Source organism: Neofelis nebulosa, chromosome 8, assembly GCF_028018385.1.
Source record: "Neofelis nebulosa isolate mNeoNeb1 chromosome 8, mNeoNeb1.pri, whole genome shotgun sequence".
Classification (NCBI taxonomy): domain Eukaryota; kingdom Metazoa; phylum Chordata; class Mammalia; order Carnivora; family Felidae; genus Neofelis; species Neofelis nebulosa.
The window spans coordinates 98,330,107-98,351,786 of record NC_080789.1 but is presented as its reverse complement, the minus strand read 5'-3'; the positions used below and the strand labels follow the sequence as shown (position 1 = coordinate 98,351,786).

At 37.9% G+C, this 21,680-nt stretch overlaps 1 pseudogene; it reads right to left on the bottom strand.

The window, feature by feature from the left end:
- LOC131520006 (NKG2-A/NKG2-B type II integral membrane protein-like) overlaps positions 1 to 21,680 on the bottom strand; it is a 43,304-nt pseudogene that overhangs the window by 2,432 nt on the left and 19,192 nt on the right.

Below are 21,680 nucleotides of genomic sequence, written 5' to 3'. Positions count from 1 at the left end.
ACAAAGAAATAGTCTTGAGGGAACAGAGTGGATTGTGAAGTGACTTAAGTCAATGTGAAAATCAGGGATGGGTGACACGTCTTCCACCTCCATCAGCCTTACGCCACATTATCTACCACAGAATCCATACCCCTGCCCTGCACAATGGTTCCGACTGGAACAGGATACAAGCAGCAAGATGAAGGAAAAGAAAGACACAGATCTTAAATCCCCCATGGAAACAATCCCTTAAAAATATCCAGATACAAACCCACATATAATCGGTCTAATCAGGTTTGATAAGGATGCCAGAACGATTCAATAGGGAAACAATGGACCTTTTCAAAGGGTGTTTGGAAACTGACTACCCACATGCAGAAGAATGAAGTTGGATGTTTACATTTACACTGTATACTAAAATTAACTCCAAATGAACTAAAGACATAAATGTGAGATGTAAAACTATAAAGTTCCTCAAAGAAAGAAGGGGGGATATTAAACAGCATTGTATTTGGCAATGATTTCTTGGCTATGCCACCAAAACCAAAGAGCCAAGAGGAAAAGTCCATTGTAGATAAGTGGGCAATATCAACCTGAAACATTTCTGTGCATTATCAGCAATGAAAATACAGAGTGGAAAAAAACACTTACAAATCATATATCAAACAAGGGAATCATATCTAAAATACATAAGGAATCTACAAGTCGGTAATGACTACAGCAAACACCAGAAACACAATTAAAAAATGGGTAAAGAAATGAAATACACAAAGTTCCAAAGAATATCTACAAATGGTAAAAAGCATATGAAAAGATGCTCAATATCGCTAATGAGCAGAGAAATGCAAATCAAATTCACGATGAGTTATCACCTTACACTCATTGTGATGGATGCAACATGCAAACACACACACACACACACACACACACACACACACACACACAAATGTGTCAGGGCACCTGGGTGGCTCAGTTGGTAAAGTCCGAATCTTGGTTTTGGTTGAGGTCATGATCTCACAGTTTGTGGGTTTAGCCCTGCATCGGGCTTTTGTTGATGGCATGGATCTGCTTTCAGATGCTCTCTCTCTCCCTCCTTCGGCACCACCCCTGCTTGCTCTCTCTCTCTATCTCTCTCTCAAAATAAAGAAATAAACATTTCTTAAAAATGTGTCAGTGAGGAGGTCGAAAAGGAGGAGACTTACACACGGTTGTTGGGAATGTAAATTGGTCAGCCCCTATGAAGACGTGTATGGAGCTTCTTCAAGAAATTAAAAATACAATTACCACATGAATCAGCAATCCCACATGTAGGAAACTATCTAAAAGAATTGAAAGCAAGATCTCAAAGATATATATACACCCATGCTCACTGCAGCATTATTCATTAGAGCCACGGGGTAGAGGCCACCCAAATATCCACTAAGGGATGAATGGAGAAAGAAAGCGTAGTATACATATATACATAACACTGTAGTATTATTCAGCTGTAAAATGAAGGAAATCCTATCACCTACTACAGTATGGATTAAACTACAGGACATTATGCTAAGTGAAATAAGCCAGTCATACATACGAAGTAAAAAATAAAACTGCATGATTCCACTTATATGAAGTATCCAAAGTAGTAAAAATGATAAACAGAGCAAGTAGAATAGTGATTGCTCAGGGTTGAGGGGAAAGAGGAGAAGGGGAATTATTGTTCAATGAGTTGAGTTCCCGTTTTACAAGGTGAAGTTTCTAGATATCTTTTGGGCAACAATGTGATAGTTAACACTCCTAACATGTGTGCTTACGTTGGTTAAGATGCATGATCTAGTGAAATGCAATGTAAGATGTGAGACTGTATGATTCCCACTATATGACCATCTGGAAAAAACAAAATTATGGAGACAGTAAAGAGATCAGTGGTTGACAGGGTTTAGGGGAAGGAAGGATGGATAAGTGGAGCACAGAGCATTTTGAAGGACGGGAAACTATTCTGTATAACTCCATACGTGTTGTTATATATTTTTGCAAACTTTTAAAAGGCACAACATCACGAGTAAACCTGAGAGTAAACAATGGACTTTGGGTGATAAAGAGGTGTCAGTACAGGTTTATCAATTGTAGCAAGTGAACCACCCACTGAGGGATTTTGAAAATCAGAGCGTCTACGAACTGCTTGTGCATTGACACACAGACAGTAGGGGAATGCAGAAAACCTCTGTGCTATGTCTGAGTTTTGCTATGAAACCAAAACTTCTCTAACAAAGTAGTCTATTTTTTTAACATGGGTAATGTGGTAAATGTTGTTTTGTTGTGTTTTGTTTTGTTTGCAACAGCTTAAGAATAAAATGAAAGGCAAGCCAACAAAAAAGGTGATCATAGCAAGAGAAAGAGAAAAACACTTCAGTATATTTAGGAAAATAACAATATGATTAATAGATAAGTTTCACCAAGAAAATACTTAAAAAAACAAACAACAACAACAACAACAAAACCAACTCCCCGCACACACACATAAAAACCCAAAACAAAAGAAAACAAAGCAAAAAGACCTGTCAAACAAGAATTATAATTCAGCAAAGCTGTCTTTCAGGAAGAAAAGATGCATAAAGACCCCACATCAAACACAAAACTTAACAATTTTTCTTAGTACACCTGCCTTTCAGAAATGATCTTCAAGCTAAAAGTAACTGATGTAGATGGTAATGCATACCCACGAGGAGGAATAGAGATCAGCAGAAACGATAGATGTGTCAGTAAATTTCAAAACCTGTGTATTTTTCTCTCTAAATTATGTTGAGAAAGAAGATTATCAAGGCCATTCTTATAACACTGTATGGTCGGGTGTATACCATATACCTTATATTTTTTAGCAGTTATAAATGTTTGTGTTGCAAAGTCACCACGAATGCCTCATCTCAGGTCTCTAATGTGAAATCATGAAAGCAGAGAAGGTACGTTGATGAATAACTGGTGTTCAGTAACCAGTGCTAGCTGGCCTCATTACAACGTGGGTAGAAGGATGGATTTCCCGTTCTCTCTGAAAGCAGATTGTTCCTATGAAAACTTTCCGAGGCTGAAATGGTGTAAAGTGAAAAAGCAAATAACATTGATTTACATGGAAAAATGATTGAGCATTTCCTGATATAAAAAGCAACCACCCCCCCCAAAACCCATAACACATATAACCTCCTTAGACTTTTCTGAAACCTCAAGACACGCCTTGTGAGTGGATACAAAAGATAAATTGAGATGAAGCACAGACACTCAAAAATACAGTTCAAACCTATGCTTGATACTGATATACAGATTATATAGTTTCTGAGAAATGAATTTGACAGGACGAATCTTGCTGCTTGGGGTGTGAGCTGACACTAAACAGTAAAACTAGCCCTGAACACAATTTTCACTTTTCGCCTTTTGTCCTAAACACAAAAATCCCCTTCAGATTTCTGTTGTTCAGCAAAAACTGGTATTGGTGTAGGGCTTTCAGAGAAGCAAAGTGAGGTAATCCAAATTTTTGGAAAGTTGAGGCATACCTATAATAGATGGTGGAAAGGAGCTTGTTAGTGGTAATTTAATATATTTTATTGGAAATTAGTCAGGATTGATGGGGTGTAGATGACAATCAGAAATTATATATGTGTAAAGAGTGCCTTTAGCAAGATGGAGACGAGGAGGTCATAATGCTCATCTGCCCACAAAATCAGTCAGAACAGTAACCAAACAACTCCAAACTAAAAATGGCTCAGGGAAAGCTCTAAACAACAAAGAAACACCAACAATCTGGTGCCGATCAAAAATCCAGGATGGTCCAGAGGAAAGAAAAGGAAGCATTTGGCCTGCATCACCCAACCCTGCAGATGAGAGCCACTTGGCACCTGGAGGAATCCCCTCATGGAGAGTCACCTCATGGAAAGAAGGGGAGCAGGAGAACCCACTAAGCTTCAACTATGGGGATATCTGCAGCTTTTGCAACAGAAGGGGCCTGTCCATTCTAATCCCAGTTGTTGGAGCAGCCCAGAGTGTGCCCTCTACACCTCCTCCCAGAGGCTGGAGGTGTTGCTATGATGAGACTTGCCTTCAAGGGCTCCAATTCTGCTCTTAGGGATTGGTGGCCATAGCATGTCGTATATACAAGACTAGAACTGCGTCTGATTTTTGCCCACTCTTGGTCCCAGGTTAGGGCATTGTGTCACATTACTGGGGCTGTTTCCTAAAACCTGACCCCAGATCCTAAGGTGTGCCTTAACTGCCACTATGGGTGCAGATATTTGCTGCCTTGAGCCCCACTCACCATGTTCCATTTAATACCCTGTGTCTTCATTGCCAAGGATGCTCTTGCTGTTTGGAAACCCAAAACCTCCCAGGCCTAGACACTGAACTGCCATGGCTAACACCTGAAGACTTTTCTCCACCTATGGTAGCTCAAGGCTCTGACCTTTCATTGGTAGCCCAAGTCACCACTGCCTTGAGTCTCTTCTCTCCGGTCCAAATGTAGGGCTCTGAATCCTCATTGCTGCTGCTATACCGCTACATCCCCAGACACACTTTCAGCGTCCACTGAAAGCCTTAGCTGTCATTGGAGACCAAGAATCTAGAGGTCTGTGTCCAGATCCCTGGGTCCTGACACATGGCTTTCACAAGCCACCACTGGATCATGCTGCTGCTATCTTGGACTTGCCACTTGGGACAGAGTGGAAACTTGGACTCCCCATCCCCAGCATATGCTACTACCACACACTGCCCATGGCCCCAGTCACCAATGAACCTTGTCATCCAGGGCCTCTGTACTTGCTACAATCCTCTGCTAGCCAGAGTCGCAATGGTGAGCCCCTGAGACACAGGTACAGTTTGCGTGGAATATCTACACATGTCTCCAACTGAGACCCCAGCGCCACAGCTACAACAAATGAACCTACGCACCAAAAGCCAATTGCTTTGGTAGTTCCATCTGTGCCTGATCTTGGGCAACAGATCCAATACTGCTGTGAAGGCTCAGAGATTCAGCTTGCCATACCAGACCCCAAAAAGGATCATCTCACAAGATCTTCTTCCTGTAGAAAGCAGGAGACAATGGGATGACATTCTGAAAGTGGTCAAAGGGGAAAAAAAAAATATCAACTAAGAATGCCTTACTCAGCAAAGCTGTCATTCAGAAATGAAGAAGAGATAGACCTCCCGGCATCCGAGAAGATGGTGCATCAAAGTTTCAAGTCTCGCCACAGATGGCAGTCTCAGGAAAGCAGCAGCATGACTCCAGTGGTGGTTGTTAAAGCCATGTGTCAGAAGACATTAGACATGCCCTACAGAAATGCTAATTGGATTTCATTAAATTGAAACAAAAAGACAAAAATTGGTGACATTAAAATATATAACAAATATAAAATCACTGGTATAGACAAAAGGAAAAATACCCTTGACTTTGGTGTAGGCAATGATTTCAGGGATAAGATATAAAAATCACAGCAAAAGAAACTAAAAAATAAAAGAGGGACTGCATTAAACTAGAGACCTTGTGCCCAGCAAAGAAAAGGATCAAATAGTTGAGGGATCACGGAGAGAAGAGAAGATAATATCTGTAAAGCAATATCAGATAAGGGACTAATATCCAATATATATAAAGAACTCATACAACAGAATAAAAACAAAGAGAGAAATCCAATGTCAAAAATGGGCTAAGTGCCTCAGTATACATTTTTCTGAAGACATACAAATGGCCAATAAGTACATGAAAGGTGTTCAATATCAAGAATCAGGGAAATGCAATTCTTTGGGATTGCAATTCCTCCAGTCCTTTGGAGGAAATGTAAATTGGCTATGCCACAATGGAAAATAGCATGTCACTCTTACATATGTGTTTCAGAGAGTGATCAGTGGGGCACCTGGGTGGCTCATTCGGTTGAGTGTTCAACTTCAGCTCAGGTCATGATCTCCTTGTTCATATGAATGAGCCCTACATCAGACTCTGTGCTGAAAGCTCAGAGCCTATAGCTTCCTGTAGATTCTGTGTCTACCTCTCTCTCTACCCCTCCAGACCTCAAAAATAATAAACATTAAAATTTTTTTCAAAATAAACAAAGTAAGTGATCAGCATCTCAAAGGTATAGCTGTACACCCATGCTCATTGCAACATTATTTGCAAAAGCCAAGAAATGGAAGGAGCCTGAGTATCTGGGAACCAGCATAAATTGTAGAAATTGTGATATATATACACGTACAAACACACAGACACACACATATCCTCACACTGAAATATTATTTAACTAGGAGAAAGAAAGAAATCTTGCCATTTGTAACAAATGGATGGACCTTGAAGGCATTATGGTAATGGATGAAAATCACACAGAAATAGACAAATATTGCATTGTCTTTCACATGAAATCTAATAGACTGAACTGGTAAAAACAAAGATTAGAATGTGTTTATCAGGAACTGTGGGTTGGGGGTTTGTGAAGATGTTTAAGAACCCAAATTTACGGGACTCCTGGGTGGTTTAGTCGGTTAATCGTCAGACTTCAGTTCAGGTCATGATCTCATGGTTTCTGAGTTTGAGCTCCACGTCGGGTTCTGTGTTGACAGCTTAGAGCCTAGTGCCTGATTCAGGTCTCGTGTCTCCCTCTCTCTCTGCTCCTCCACCAATCATGTCTGTCTCTCTCCCCCTTTCTCAAAAAATAAACATTGAAATTTAAAAAAAAAGAATACAAATTTACAGCTAGTAGATAATTTTTGGAGGTGTAATGTACAACATAGTGATTACAGACATCATTGCTGTATTATAAACTTCAAAGTTGCTAAGACGAATTCTTAGCTTCTCTCAACACATACAAAAAATGATAAATATGTGACATGAAAAGGTGTTATCTAACATGGCCACAGTAATCATATGGCAAAACATAAATTTATCAAATGAACATATTGTCATCATTAAATGTATGCAATGTTAGATGCCAATATCATTTCCACAAAAACAAACAAAAGATAGATTTGTAATACCTACAACGATTGCTAAGGAAATAACTTAAGAATATACTAAAGACAACAATAGAGGAAGTAAAATGCAACACTAATGTAGCATGTGTTTAATACAAAAGATGTGGGGTAATGTGGAAGAGGCAAACAAGAGATAAGTATAGAATAAAGAGCAAATGGGATACTTAAATCCAAATTTTCCAGTAATTATACTCATGTGAATTAAATAAATATTCCAATTATAAGATAGAAAGTGTCATCCTGAATAAAAGACTAATACCCACCTATACGCTGTCTGTAACAGACACACTGTAGATTCAAAGACACAAATAGGTGAAAATAAAGGGATAACAAAAAGTAGACCCTACTAACAGTAAGCAAAGATGTGAGCAGAAATGGCTGTTCTAATATCAAAGCAGCTATTAAAACAAGAAATAGTAATAGAAAGTACAAGAAACATTTCCAAATGTTAAGCCTGTCAATATAAGAGGAAGATCAAACAATTAAAAACATATATTATTTACCTAAGAACAGAACCCTTAAACACAGGAAATAGAAACTGACAGAATTAGAAGGGTAAACAAACAATTCAATGAGTATAGCTGAAGACTGAAATCTCTTCCTTCAGTAAGTAAGACCAGGTTGTCACAAAAGCAGGAGGACTGTGGAAGACTGTCAAAAGAGTGCAACCAGCTTGACTTAACTGACATATATAGAAAGTATTCTATGTCATCCATAGGGATCAAAAAGTTTAAGGACAGAAGCATGGAAATATTCAAAGTATTTCCTCTGAAGACAAGGAAATAAATGAGAAGAAACAATGGAAACAAATCTGGGAAATTTCCTAACATGTGGAAAGTGAAAGACTTCTGAAACATGTACAGTTCAAAGATGAAATCTTGGAAAGTATCTTGTCCTGGATGAGAGAAATTACCTTGTACTGGATGATAATAAACTGAGAATACATCAAAACTTTTAGGATGAAGCTAAATTAGTGTTTACAGACAATGGGTACCTTTGTCAATCACACACAAAGGAAGAATGTTATCAATGCACGATCTCAATTGCTTCCCTCTCAAGCAGCAATAAGAGAGGAGCCAGGTAAGGTTATAGAAGGAAGAAATGACACACATACATTTAGCTAAAAGCTGATTGTGAAGGAGGTATCGTAGAATAACTCAAAGCAGCCCCAAATGACCAACACCCAAATATCCAAGAGCATCCGCAATAGAATGGGCGAATGCAACATAGGACAATCGGACAACAGAACAGCAAAGAGATGTGGACCATTGACAATTTCATGCAGCTACATATGGATGAATCACACAAGTTTGGCTTCACCTGAAAATGCTAAAAATAAAATATGCATACTCTATGATTCCATTTCTATAAAGTGTTTTCAAAAGGCAGACAAGAAGTTGATAGGGGCATTTCGCAGTGTTGGTAATGTTCATTTTCTCATTCCATGTAGTGTGACACTGAAAACTCGGCCATCTGTTGGCACGTGTACCATGTGACCCATCTGTATGTGCCTTGTACCACAGTAAAAATATCAGAGGAGAATATTATGAAGAAATGCAAATATATTTAAAACTAGAGGGAACATTGGAAAAAGTCCTACCAAATACACCGTGTGACCAAAAGAACTACAAAAAAATATGAGAAGTGTCTTAAAATTTCTAATACAGGGGGCGCCTGGGTGGCTCAGTCTGTTAAGTGTTCAACTTGGGCTCAGGTCGTGATCTCACAGTGAGTGAGTTCGAGACCCCCCCGCCCCCTCTCTCCGCCCCCCCCCGTCGGGCTCTGTGCTGACATCTCAGAGCCTGGAACCTGCTTCCAATACTGTATCTCCCTCTCTCTCTGTCCCTTCCCTGTTCATGCTCTGTCTCTCTCTGTCTCAAAAATAAATAAATGTTAAAAAAATTTTTTTAATAAAATTTCTAACACAATTTTGTCTGTAATTCAGAAAACTTTTCACACTCAGAAAGTATTTAGATGTTTATGAATAAAGAAAAATGTAATGCCAGTTTAAAAAGCAAAAAGAAATCATTGTAAGGTCAGAAAAGGAGGCTAATAAAATATGTGTCATATACATTTTGATGGGAATACTAAAAAGAGAAGGAAATTACATATCAGGACAATGATAAGTAGATTTATTGAAGTAGTGCCATTTGTAATTACATTTGAAATCCCATAAAGAATCTTCATTTATCACATTAGCAAAGAAGATCAATTGATGTGATTTCCGTGATACAGAAGGTAAATGATAAAACTAATATTTCTTTTTATTTTTAAAAAACCTTTCTAACGGGGTGCCTGGGCAGTTCATTGGTTGAGTGTCCAACTCTTGATTTGGGATCAGGTCATGATTCAGGGTTTGTGAGTTTGAGCTCCGCATTGGGTTCTGCACTGACAGAGCAGAACCTGCTGGGAAGTTATTCTGTCTCCATCTCTCTCTCTCTCTCTCTCTCTCTCTCTCTCTCTCTGTGAACCTCTCCCATGCACTTTCTCTCTCACACAAAATAAATAAATAAATAATAAACATTAAATAAAACGTTTAGAAAGATAGAAATGAATAGGAAACATCCGTGTAACGATCCTGAATAGGTAGCATAGCTCTGAAAGTGAACTTGAACAAATTCACCGTTTAGAAAGGACAATTTTGTGGGCACCTGAGTAGATCAGTCATTTATGCCTCTGAGTCTTGATTACTGCTCATGGTTCCTGAGATGGAGCCCTAAGTCAGGCTCTGTGCTGACACCATGGACCCTACTGGGATTCTCTACCTCTCTCTCCCTCTCTTTCTGCCCCTCCCTCTGCTTGCATTCTCACTCTCTCAAAATAAATTAATAAACATTTAAAGTAAAAAAGATGATCTTTCAAGTACAAAACAGACAGAAAAATACATAAGGACATTAATTAAACAGATGAGAAAGGCAACATTTGTACCCACACAATACAAAATGCACAATTCCACCAAAATGCAAAGCCATTCAGTGGAGAAAGTAGAGTCTTTTCAACAAATGTTCTGGAAACAATGGACTATCAAATATGATTAATGATTATATACTTTATACTACATTAAAATGCTCAAAATTGATCACACATAAAAAATTTCAAATGTCTTATAAAAAACGCATGACCTAGAGTTGGTGAGAGATTTTTTAGACAGAATGTCAAAAGCATAATCCATAAAAGAAGAATTGATGAAATTGTAGTTCATCACGATAATATCTGCTCTTTGAAGAGATAAGAAAGTCATAAACTTGTGAAGAAACATTTACAAAGCAAACATCTAATAAAAGACTTGCCGCCAGGGTACATAAAGAATGCTCAAAATGCAATGAAAAAAGGTAAAATTATTAGCAAAAATTTTCAGTAGATACTTCACCAAACACCATGTATAGATGGCAAGTGAGTACAGGAAATGATGCTGAACACTATTAACTTTAGGAGCGTTCAAAATAAAACCACCACAGACAAGATTCCTGTTTGGAAAGAAAGAGTGCATAGACTTTTCCCTAGTCCTCCCACCAATACAGCTACAATCCCTGAGCATTACACATAAGATGGCATAAGATTCAGAAAGGTAACGAGAAAGCTGACAGATCCCAGCACCGGAGACCCGAGGATTGGCATGGTGGTGAGCTCCCAGGAATTTCCCTCTATCTCACATAGACTGGTGTCAGAGAGCCTAGCAAACCACAGACACCAACAGGTACACCCTCAAGTCTCCACAATGTTTTTTCTCTCCAGTCAAAATAACACAAAAATGGCTGCTAGGAAGACAGAAAATTTGTAGACACTAACTGCGTGATTCTAAAAACAAAACAAAACAAAACAAAAACAAAAAGAAAACATTGTTTTTTGATAAAAAAATAAAATAAAACCCATTGACTATCCACCAAAAAAATCAACAGGCATGCAGGGGAAATCAAGACATTCTTCGATAAAGAAAAATTGAGAAAATGTATCACCACCAGACCTACTCTGAAAGAACTCCTAAAGAGAAGAAAAGGCAAAAGAAGGCATCTTGAATCATCAGGAAGAAAGAGAGAACAAAAGAAAGAATAAACCCTCATAGGTATAATGGACTTTCCTTCACTGTGTTCTCTAAATTGTTTGATATTTGAAGCAAAACTATCAGTTGGAGAAAAATTATAAATTCCATGTGATTCTCAAAGTGGTAGAGAAATATGAGGACACAGTATAATTGGGACATGGTAAGGGGCCATAAAGGCAAGTAAGTCTCTACATTTTACTCCAACTGCTGTGGGTTGTGACAGACTGTATAGACAGTGACCTGCGAATATGTAATTATCTATATGAAGATATATAATATCCATATTTTTTATATAAAGCAGATTAGAGCATATGTATACATATAGAACTTCATGTATATAAAGTTATTTATGAAGATGAGGCCTACTTTGCTCTAAATGATGCTCCGTCACAGAGGTAATGATGTAGAAAAATATAACCTTCACTTTTATCTCACAGCATCAGAAATATAGCATCACAAAAAATAAATTCTAACTGGATCATAAACATAATGAAAAGTTAAAAGACAAAGAAATAAAGAAAAAGGTGAGTCCAGGAAAATAATATAGGAAATAATACTCATGAACTATCAGTAACTTCTGAAATAGGTCCATAGTAATGATTGTAACACACCAAGTGCTAAGTAGGACTATGGTAACATTAAAATTCTGATCATTCCAGAGGGAGAGAAAGGGACATAAAGAAGGAGGTGGGGAAAAAGAAAAGAAAAGAAGATTGACCAAAGAAACTATGCGGCTTAAGGTATTATGCTGAGTGAAATAGTCAGAGAAGGACAGATATCATATGTTTCCACTCATACTTGGATGTTGAGAAACTTAACAGAAGACCAAGGTGGAAGGGAAGGGGGAAAAATAGTTACAAACAGAGAGAGAGGGAGGCAACCCACAAGAGACTCTTTTTTTTTTTTTTTTTCAACGTTTTTTATTTATTTTTGTGACAGAGAGAGACAGAGCATGAACGGGGGAGGGGCAGAGAGAGAGGGAGACACAGAATCGGAAACAGGCTCCAGGCTCTGAGCTATCAGCCCAGAGCCTGACGCGGGGCTCGAACTCACGACCACGAGATCGTGACCTGGCTGAAGTCGGACGCTTAACCAAATGCGCCACCCAGGCGCCCCCACAAGAGACTCTTAAATCCAGAGAACAAACTAGGGGTGGGTATCGGGGTGGGGGAGAGAGAAAAATGGGTGATGGGCATTGAGGAAGGCACTTGCTGGGATGAGCACTGGGAGGTTGTATGTAAGCAATCAATCACGGGAATCTACCCCCAACACCAAGGGCACACTCTATACAATGTATGTTAGCCAACTTGACAATAAATTATATCAAAAAGTAAATAAATACAATCCTGATCATTAAAAGACCCCATTATGAGAGTAAAAATGCCTGTCACAAATATTTTTATCTTAAAAACTCGAGAAAGAGCTCGTATCTAAAATATGACAAAGGCTTTTAAGAGGTGAAAAAAAGGCACCATCCTGGAGAAATGGGCAAGAGACACAGCCCAGTACTTCTCTTTCTCACAAAAAAGAATGGCCTTAAGATTTACAACACAGAAAAATGGTACTGTGTATAACCATCAGAAATTATTAATTACTTTTACTGAGACTACTGAGATTTGGGTCAAAAGACTAGTTGGTACAATGGATATTTACACAATACAATAAAAGATGTTCGGAAAATTTAATATATTGAAATTTCCACATGTCAATGACTGTGCCATTTCAGACTAATGCTTACAGGAAAGTGTATTACAATTATACATAAATATAATTATGTTGTATTTATAGGTTATTATTTTATTATGAAAACCATAACATTTATATTACATAAATATGCTCTGTAAGATGTAGTTATATATAATAAAAGATTATAAATATGATATGTGGAGGAAGATATAGGAAAGACTTTTCATAACACAATTATTCATAATACCCACATAATAAAAAGGAACTAAATTACTTAGAATGGTTTTGAAAATGTCATATTCATATAAGAGGGTTGAAATTTCACAAACTATAGACAAATGTGTTAATATAGATGGATTACAAATACCATCTGACTGAGAAAGGAGACACATGTAAAAATGCACACTGAATGATTCCATTGGTATAAAGCCCCCAAATAGGCAGAAATATCTCATAAAATGAAAATGGGCAGGCCTGGTAAAGGCTGTAAACTTCTGTCCCATGATGTGATTGGTATTTGTGTAATTCTACATATTTTGTAATCAATTTGCACAAATGCCTAATTTCCTTGATATGTTGTCAAATTAAATGTAAAGTTTGTTTCTGGAAAAAGAGAATTTCTAGAGACACAGGGTTCTATGAAAAGTAAGAACTGGAAATTATCAAATGTACATTCAAGGTATAAGGATATAAATAATGTGTCATACAGTCAACATGTGGAATATTAAAGACTTTAAAATAAATAAACTACAAATACATATGTCACTATGGATGAACTCTACAAGCATAATAGTCACTCACAAGCTTTTAATAGAATCTGGAAACATCTGAAAACTTACTTTGTCCTCTTCATCATCATAGTAGAGCAGGTTAGAGTTCTTAGAAGCACAGGACGTCAAACTCTCCTTCCATGATTTTCTCTCAGTGTTAATGTAATAGCAATTGTTGGAATACGTAAACCACTCTTTCAGACAATGACAACAGAGACATGCTGGAGAGAGATTATGAGATATTATCCAAAAAGCTTTCACTATTACAAAATGAAAATTTACGTACTGTATATGGATACACATAAATGTACGTAACATATTCATATACCCTCACAAGCTGGTAAAATTAAAGCAAAACACACACACACACACACACACACACACACACACACTGAGAGAAGAGACAGACTTTCATCCCCTAATTTATATGTCCATATAAAGGAACCACAACAATGTCCAACTCTACATGTCCTGAGAATCACTGAACACAAACATCTTTATGGAATGACTTATCTTTTATCATGTTAGGAGGAGAACATGTGAGGCAATTGTTAACAACGGGTGCGCTGATTTTAAATGAGTATTTCTTCATATTGTTGCCTAAGAAGTAATAGTCTCCTAGAATCATTATTTCTGAAAGTTCATTAAACGATTTTCTAATTCACTTTTTCCAAAAGAATCTGTTATCATCTTTGCCTACTTGGAGTTAGAGCTAGAATAGACACTAAACTAATAACAGAATTTTCAAGGGATGTTGTACCTTTCTGGATCTTTGTTTCCAGGGATGTTTTGTTCTGCTCTGGTCCTTCAGTAGCTTGAACATTAAAGTAATCTTCAAGAAACATAACATGAAATTAAGTGATCACAATAAGTTGAGTTTCTTAGTTTGAAATTTGGTATATTATTTAGAATTAGAAAATGCTGCAATAAAATTGATTTTACCAGTAAAAATTTAATAAAGTAGTGAACATGAGGGGGGGGGAATAATTCAAAAGCTTAATGAACCAAACTTCACCATCTCTTACAGTATTTGGTTTAACCAATCTCAAGAATTCATTTGTATCTATCAATAAAGTCTCTCAGATAATTTGCCTTTAAGTTATAAAAATTCTGAAAAGTGTTTAATACTCCCTTAAACATCATGTGGTATTTTTACTTTAGATAAATTCAGAATAACTATTCCGCATTTAGAGCATGCATCCATTAAAATAGGATAATACAATTCCATATGTTATATAATATTTCAAAGAACTGATGATATTAACGTGAAAAACTCCCTATTAGTCATTCAAACACTGACTTACAGGGAATAACGTTTATTTTTACCACAGTGGACATCAAGACAAGGCAGATGATTCCCAGAATCTCAGCAATGTACCTCCCTGGACACAAGAGAAATGAAAACACTGACAAAAGATGCATGGAAATAATCATTTAGGAAATTTACAAACAAGAGAAGCAACAACCTGCAGGGAATCAAATGTAAACCCTTGGACCCCAAACCCATATCTACCATTGTAATCTTCTCTTAGAATATACCACTGCATTGGCAGTCACATACTACTCCACGACAGGTTGGCAAACACTCCGGATAGTAACACTGGAACAAAGTGAGTCCCCAGACTTCAACGACACTACCATATTCCAACTTCAAGTTCTGATCCTCACAAATGAAAACTACATGAGATCATTTCCTACTCTTTCCCTACAACCCTGCACCCCAACTTCACATCCCGGAACTGATATACATGTCTGTATTAAATATTTTACCTTTGCAGAGGTAGTTCTTGTCAGTCCCTTGAAGCTCCTGAGAAGCAACTTGAACATTGAATCCCGCATGGGCCATTTCCTGCTCAGTTACTGAAATGGATCTATTAATGCTCTCAGGTTTCACTCGCCGTCTTTGTGACTCCTTAACCTGACTGAGTTCTGACCAGGTTAGTCTTGGGTTGTTCCTCTCTGCAGCTGAGTAGTGTCAGGCACAGTGCTGAATGGAACTGCCCTGAAGGTCTTGATCAAGAGTTTGTGTCATGTGCTGATGACATTGCTAGTACAGTGACACCAGGTGGGGTGCAGGGTGAGGGATACTGCTCATTTGAAGTGCAACAATGTAAAATCTCACTCCACTTCCCTTAGAGCTTAAATAAGTATTCTGTGACAGAATAACAGGGTTTTACAGTGACACAATGTTTGACACTGTAGTAATGGTTGGGAAAGTGTAAACAATACATAAGTGAAGAAGAAAAGAATTCAAGAATAATACTGACCTCATTACTGTAAAGTCAGATTCCAGGGACACCTTGCAACACTATTAGAATAGCCAAATTAAATCAAAGGCTGTATTACAGAAATACTTTTGCACCAATTTTGTGACGATTGAAAATCCATTATTGGTTAAAACTAGAGTGCTGTAAGACTAGGAAATACTAGTTTTAGCACATATAGGAATTTCCTGTAACAAGTGACATTTCTTCGGGGATTTAATTTTCTTTACTAAAGGGTAATATAATGCTATCAAGTGATATTTTATGTTGAAAATTGTGGAATTCTGAGATTTGTTGAATTTTAAAAGGACTATTTTATATGTTGCAAAACATAATGTGACACATTAACTTATCCAAAGCATGAACAATGGTGAAAACAAATAAACAAAACAACAACAAGAACAAAACCCGTATTTTTAAAAAGCACTTATTTAACATCTGAAAAAGGATGTTGATTTCATGGCAAAAATATGAAAGTATAAAATGATAAAAAAAAAGTGTAAATCATTTATGGAAGAACACACTTGGTGCAAACTTCTAGAAAGATCTATGATATCAAAGGCAGTGAGAGTAGCTTTAGTTCTAGAGGAATGGTAAGGAATCACATAAATGTAATTTCATACTTCAGTCAATGAGGTCTGCAGTCCATCACCTCTGTAATTACTCCTGGCTCTCAAACTTACAAAGTATCACCTTTTAAAAGTTACTTCATGGGTGGGAGGAGTTAAGGTGTTGGAGGAAATTCATCTTAATGCAACAATCTGCATAACCTGAGACACAGATTCGGTGGTTATGCAGGGAAGAGAGGTGAACTGAGGGGAGAAAAGATGAAGAGAGTAGGGAGCCATTTTCATGGAGAGAAGACAGAGAGAAAGAAAGGGGGAATGTGGTGCATTGGGATCCTGCAAGAAAAGCACTCCCCCCAGAAAGTAGCTGGATAAAAGAGACAGAAAGCATGAAAATACTCGTAGGGGACTGAAGAAGAAATCTGTCCCCCAAAACCACTGACAGGGGGAAAGGAGAGGTAGTCAATACTACCAGGTTTCTATAAACAGTAGAGCGGAGTCTGTCGTTTCAGAGCTCAGAGCCTGGTGGTGCTCTGGTGAGGAACTGGGGAGAATCCCCAGGAACAGGCAGTGCTGTCTGAAAGGTCTATGTGCTGTAGAGAGAGAAGCTGTTCCCCTGCTTGGAGTGCAGTTGGTAGTGGCCATATAGCTTCACAGAGGGCACAGGTCCCAGCGGACCATGAGAGCAGCTATATTTGCTAGTACTGGGACAAAGATGCCAGAGTGAAATAAAAACCTGGAGCTAGCTGTGTGTTGTCATTTCCCATAATCTCTGAACCTCTGCCTATGTGCAATCACATGAACATTTTCTGAGGCAAGACAGCACCCTGGCCATTGCTCAGCAACACCCTCTCCCAGAGAGTCAGTGCAGATCCAAATAGGGGTCTCTGAAATGTGGGGATCTGAAACACAACCCTATCTGAGATAAAACTCTGGAGAGAGGGTTCACCTGGAAGGTGGACAGCTTAGACATGGACAGGGTAGAGGTGTAGAGTGGGCGGAGGTCTGCAGCCAAGGAGGGGTGCTTGCTAGTGGGGCAGTGAGAGCGCAAGTCCCTGTGCCAAAGACTAGGACACTGGGTGAAGCCGTTTCCCCTTCTCCCACACATGCACATGGGTTCCACACAGATCCACCCCCTTAACCTAAGCACTGCCACCTAGTGGAGAATGGAGCCATTACACCAAGCCCTGCCCAACTGTGCCCTCCAAGCACACCCCCAGAAGACCAGCACAAGTCACTCCACCTGCTTAGTGCATGAAATAGAGGAGGCTTCATCGTTTCAGTTCTAGGGGAAACTGGATGTCACTTCGTTCGGGTTTCATTCTGTTTGCTGGTTCACTTATTGGCTCATTTTCGTTGCTTCTGTTATAGCTTAACTTTGTTTCCCCTTTATTTTCTTTCTTTTTCTGGGATACAGAAAAAAATAGTTCTATTTTTAATTTGTTTTTTTTTAATTTTTTAAGTTCCTAATTTATATCGTTTTTGTATTTTATTTTATTCTACTTTATTATATATTTTTTAAAATTTCTAAAATGTTTTCTTACTTTTTCTTCTTTCCTTTCCCTTTCCTCTCTATTTTACCGAGATTTTTTTCAACACGCAGATCAAAACACACCTAGGATCTAGCTTCCTTCTTTGGCTTTTTGTTTTCTTTTCAAATTTTAATTTTAATTTTTTATTTTCTCAATTTTTTTCTTCCTTCAAAGTGACAAAACAAAGGACTTAACCCCAAAAACGAGAACAGGAAGATATGACAGCCACATTCTTAGTCAACACACACAAAAGTAAGATGTCTGAACTAGAATTAAGAACCATGATAATGTGAATACTAGCTGGGGTTGAAAAAGCATAGAAGACATCTGAGAATCCTTTCTGCAGAGATAGAAATAAATCCTAGTCAGGCTGATAGTAAAATGCTACAACCGCGATTCAAAATGAATGCATGCCACGATGGCAAGGCTGCGTAAGGCAGTGAAGCGAATCAGTGACATAGAAGATAAAATTATGGAGGATAATGAAGCAGAAAAAGGAGAGAACAAAGGCAACAACAGGGTACAAGACTTGGAGAGCTCGGTGACTTAGTAGAAAGGAATAACATCTAAAACAGAGGAGTTCCAAAAGATGAAGAGAGAGAGAAAGGGGCAGAAAGTTTAGATGAGCAAAATACCAGAACACTTTGCTAATCTTGGAAGGACACAGATGTCAAAATTCAGGAAGCACAGAGACCTCCTATTAGATTCCACAAAAACTGACCATCACCAAGGCATATCTTAGTAAAATTCACAAAATATACTGACAAGGAAAGAATTGTGAAAGCAGCAAGGGAAAAAAGCCCCTACCCTATAAGGGAAGACACATCAAGTTTGCCGCTGAGGTATCCACAAAACTTTGCAGACCCGGAAGTAATGACAGGATATATTTAACGTGCTAAATCAGAAAAATATGCAGTGCAAAGTTCTTTATCCAGCATGACTGTCATTCAAAATAGAAGGAGTGATAAAGAGTTTCCCAGAGACACAAAATATAAAAGAGTTCATGACGACTAAACCAGCCCTGCACGAAATTTTAAGCAGGACTCTTTAAGCAGAATAGATCACAGCCTGAGTCACAAGTCAGCCCTCAACAAGTACAAAAACATTGAGACCATACTGTGCATATTTTCAGACCACAACACTAGGAAACTTGAAATCGATCATGAGAAAAACTTTGACAAGACCATACATACTTGGAGATTAAAGAACATCCTACTAAAATATGGATGGGTTCTCCACGAAATTAAAGAGGAAACAAAAAAGTACATGGAAGACAATGAAAATGAAAACAAGATATTCCAAAACCTCTGCGATGCAGCAATGGTTATAAGAAGGAAGTACATAACAATCCAGGCCATGCTGAAGGAGGAAGGTCTTAAATACACAACCTAAAGTTACACCTAAAAAAGCTGGATAAAGAACAGCAAATAAAGTCCAAAAGCAGTGGGAGAGGGGAAATAAAAAAGATTAGAGCAGAAATCCATGATATTTACATTAAAAAAAAGAACAGATCAAGGAAAGCAGGAAATTGTTCTTTGAAGGATTACCAAAATTGATAACCCCGTAGCCAGACTGGTCAAAAAGAAACACGGAAAGAACCCAAATAAAATCACAAATGGAAGAGGAGGTATTACCACCAACACCACAGAAATACAAACAATAATAAGAGAATATTATGAGCAATTATATGCAAACAAATTGGACAATCTAGAAGAAATGGACAAATGGCTTAGAAATATTTAAACTACTAAAACTGAAAGAGGAAGAAATGAAAATTTTGAACAGACCCATAAGCAGGAAAGAAATTGATTCAGTAATCAAAAATCTCCCACAAACAAGGTTCCAGGACTGGCTCCTTATCCAGGGGAATTCTGCAAAACATTAAAGAAGAGTTAACCCTTAATCTTTTGAATCTGTTCCAAAAAGTAGAAATGGAAGGGAAACTTCCAAACTCATTCGACAAGGCCAACATTACTTTGATTCCAAAACCAAAGACCCCTCTAAAATGAAGAAATCCCAACCAATTTCCTTAGTGAACATGGATGCAAAAACTCTCAACGAAATACTAGCAAATTGGATCCAGCAATACGTTAAAAGAATTATTCACCCTGATCAACTGGGATTGATTCCTGGATGCAGGTCTAGTTCAATACTGCAACTCAATCAATATTTTACATCACATTAATAAAAGAAAGGATAAGAACTGCAAGATCCTCCCATAGATGCAGAAAAAAAAAACTTTCACAAAATGTAGCTCCCATTCTTGATATAAGCCCTCAAAAATATAGGGATAGAAGGAACATACCTGAAAATTGTAAAGGCCATATTCGAAAGACCCGCAGCTAACAATATTGTCAATGTGGGAAAAACTGAGACCTTTTCCCCTAAGGTCAGGGAGAACGACAACGATCTCTACAGTCACCACTGTCATTCACTATAGTGTTGGAAGTCCTAGCTTCAGCAATCAGACAGCAAAAAGCAGTAAAATCATCCAAATAGGCAAAGAGGAAGATAGACTTTCACTCTTCTCAGCTGAAATGATACTTTCTGTGAGAAATCCAAAAAATCCCACCCCAAAACTGTTAGAACTGATACATGAATTCAGCAAAGTGGCAGGATATCAAATCAATAGATCTCTATATTGCATATTCATTCTGCTTTGTTACCCTGAGTTGTTGGAATAAAGATACCAATGTCTCTGTGATGGGATTGCTGATTAGTTGTGCCTCAGGTGCATCCCACCAGCGTGTATGATCTCCCACTCACTAGAGAGACAGGACAGTGGTGACACATGCCTTCTTATGGGTACAGGTAATGATTTTTGCACTTTTTTTTTGTATGTATTTAGAAACGTAAAATATACTCGGGGAGAAATGGTAGGTGTTCTACATCAGAATGCATTTAGCAGCATCTTTCACTTTTCTCCATTCTTTATGGTAACAGATGCATATGTGTAGATGGGATATTCCAACATTGGAAGAGATAGGGCATTTCAGTCCCTTCTTCACCCTGCACACTGTAGGATCCCCAAATCTAGAATTCAAACAGCCTATCTTGTCACAGCTCGACAATCCCCTGTGTATTCTTCAATTCCAAAAGACACAGCCTATACAGATGCCCTAATAACACACTTTGTGAGGAGACTGGAGTTCTTGAGCATTAAGGGAAAGCACAGTAATTGCACCTTGAATTCAAAACACGAAACACAGACACAGAAAAAATTACTTTAGTGTCCACACATGATGCATGTTGAATTTCTCCACTTTTTAAAATGCAAATTTCTTTGATATATGATCAAAATGGTTACCAGATAGCATTTCTGATGACTGGCTGTTTCACTGGGTGAAAGGAAGAAGACAGTTAAAGGGCTTTGGTTTTATGGAAAATGGCCTTTATTGGACATTGGGAAAAGCAAAATATGAAGAGATCACAGACAGCAAGAATGTCATGTGCTTGGACTTTATTTTAAGGATCTGTGGGCATTATATCATTTATTATTATTTATTCCTCAGAACAGCCCTATGAAGTTGCTACATTTAAGACCATCATGACACAAAAGCATCAATTTCTTAAGCCAAAACCACTGAAATCTAGTGACTACTTGTGTCGAGAGGTACTGTTCAAATACTCTTCAAGTAAATATGAATAAGATACTATTTCCATCATATATTCCAGCAGAGAAAACAGCCAGAGCAGTTATGTAACTGAGCCCCAGGGCTAGGAGTGGGCACTTAGAAATTACGTGAAGTGACCACTTTCAATGCCAATGTCCTTACACTTTTTAATTTTCTGCTTATAACTTATTTCCTCAAAGACCATGTTGAAACAAATCTATACTGTCATGTTTGTCACTGTATAAAACT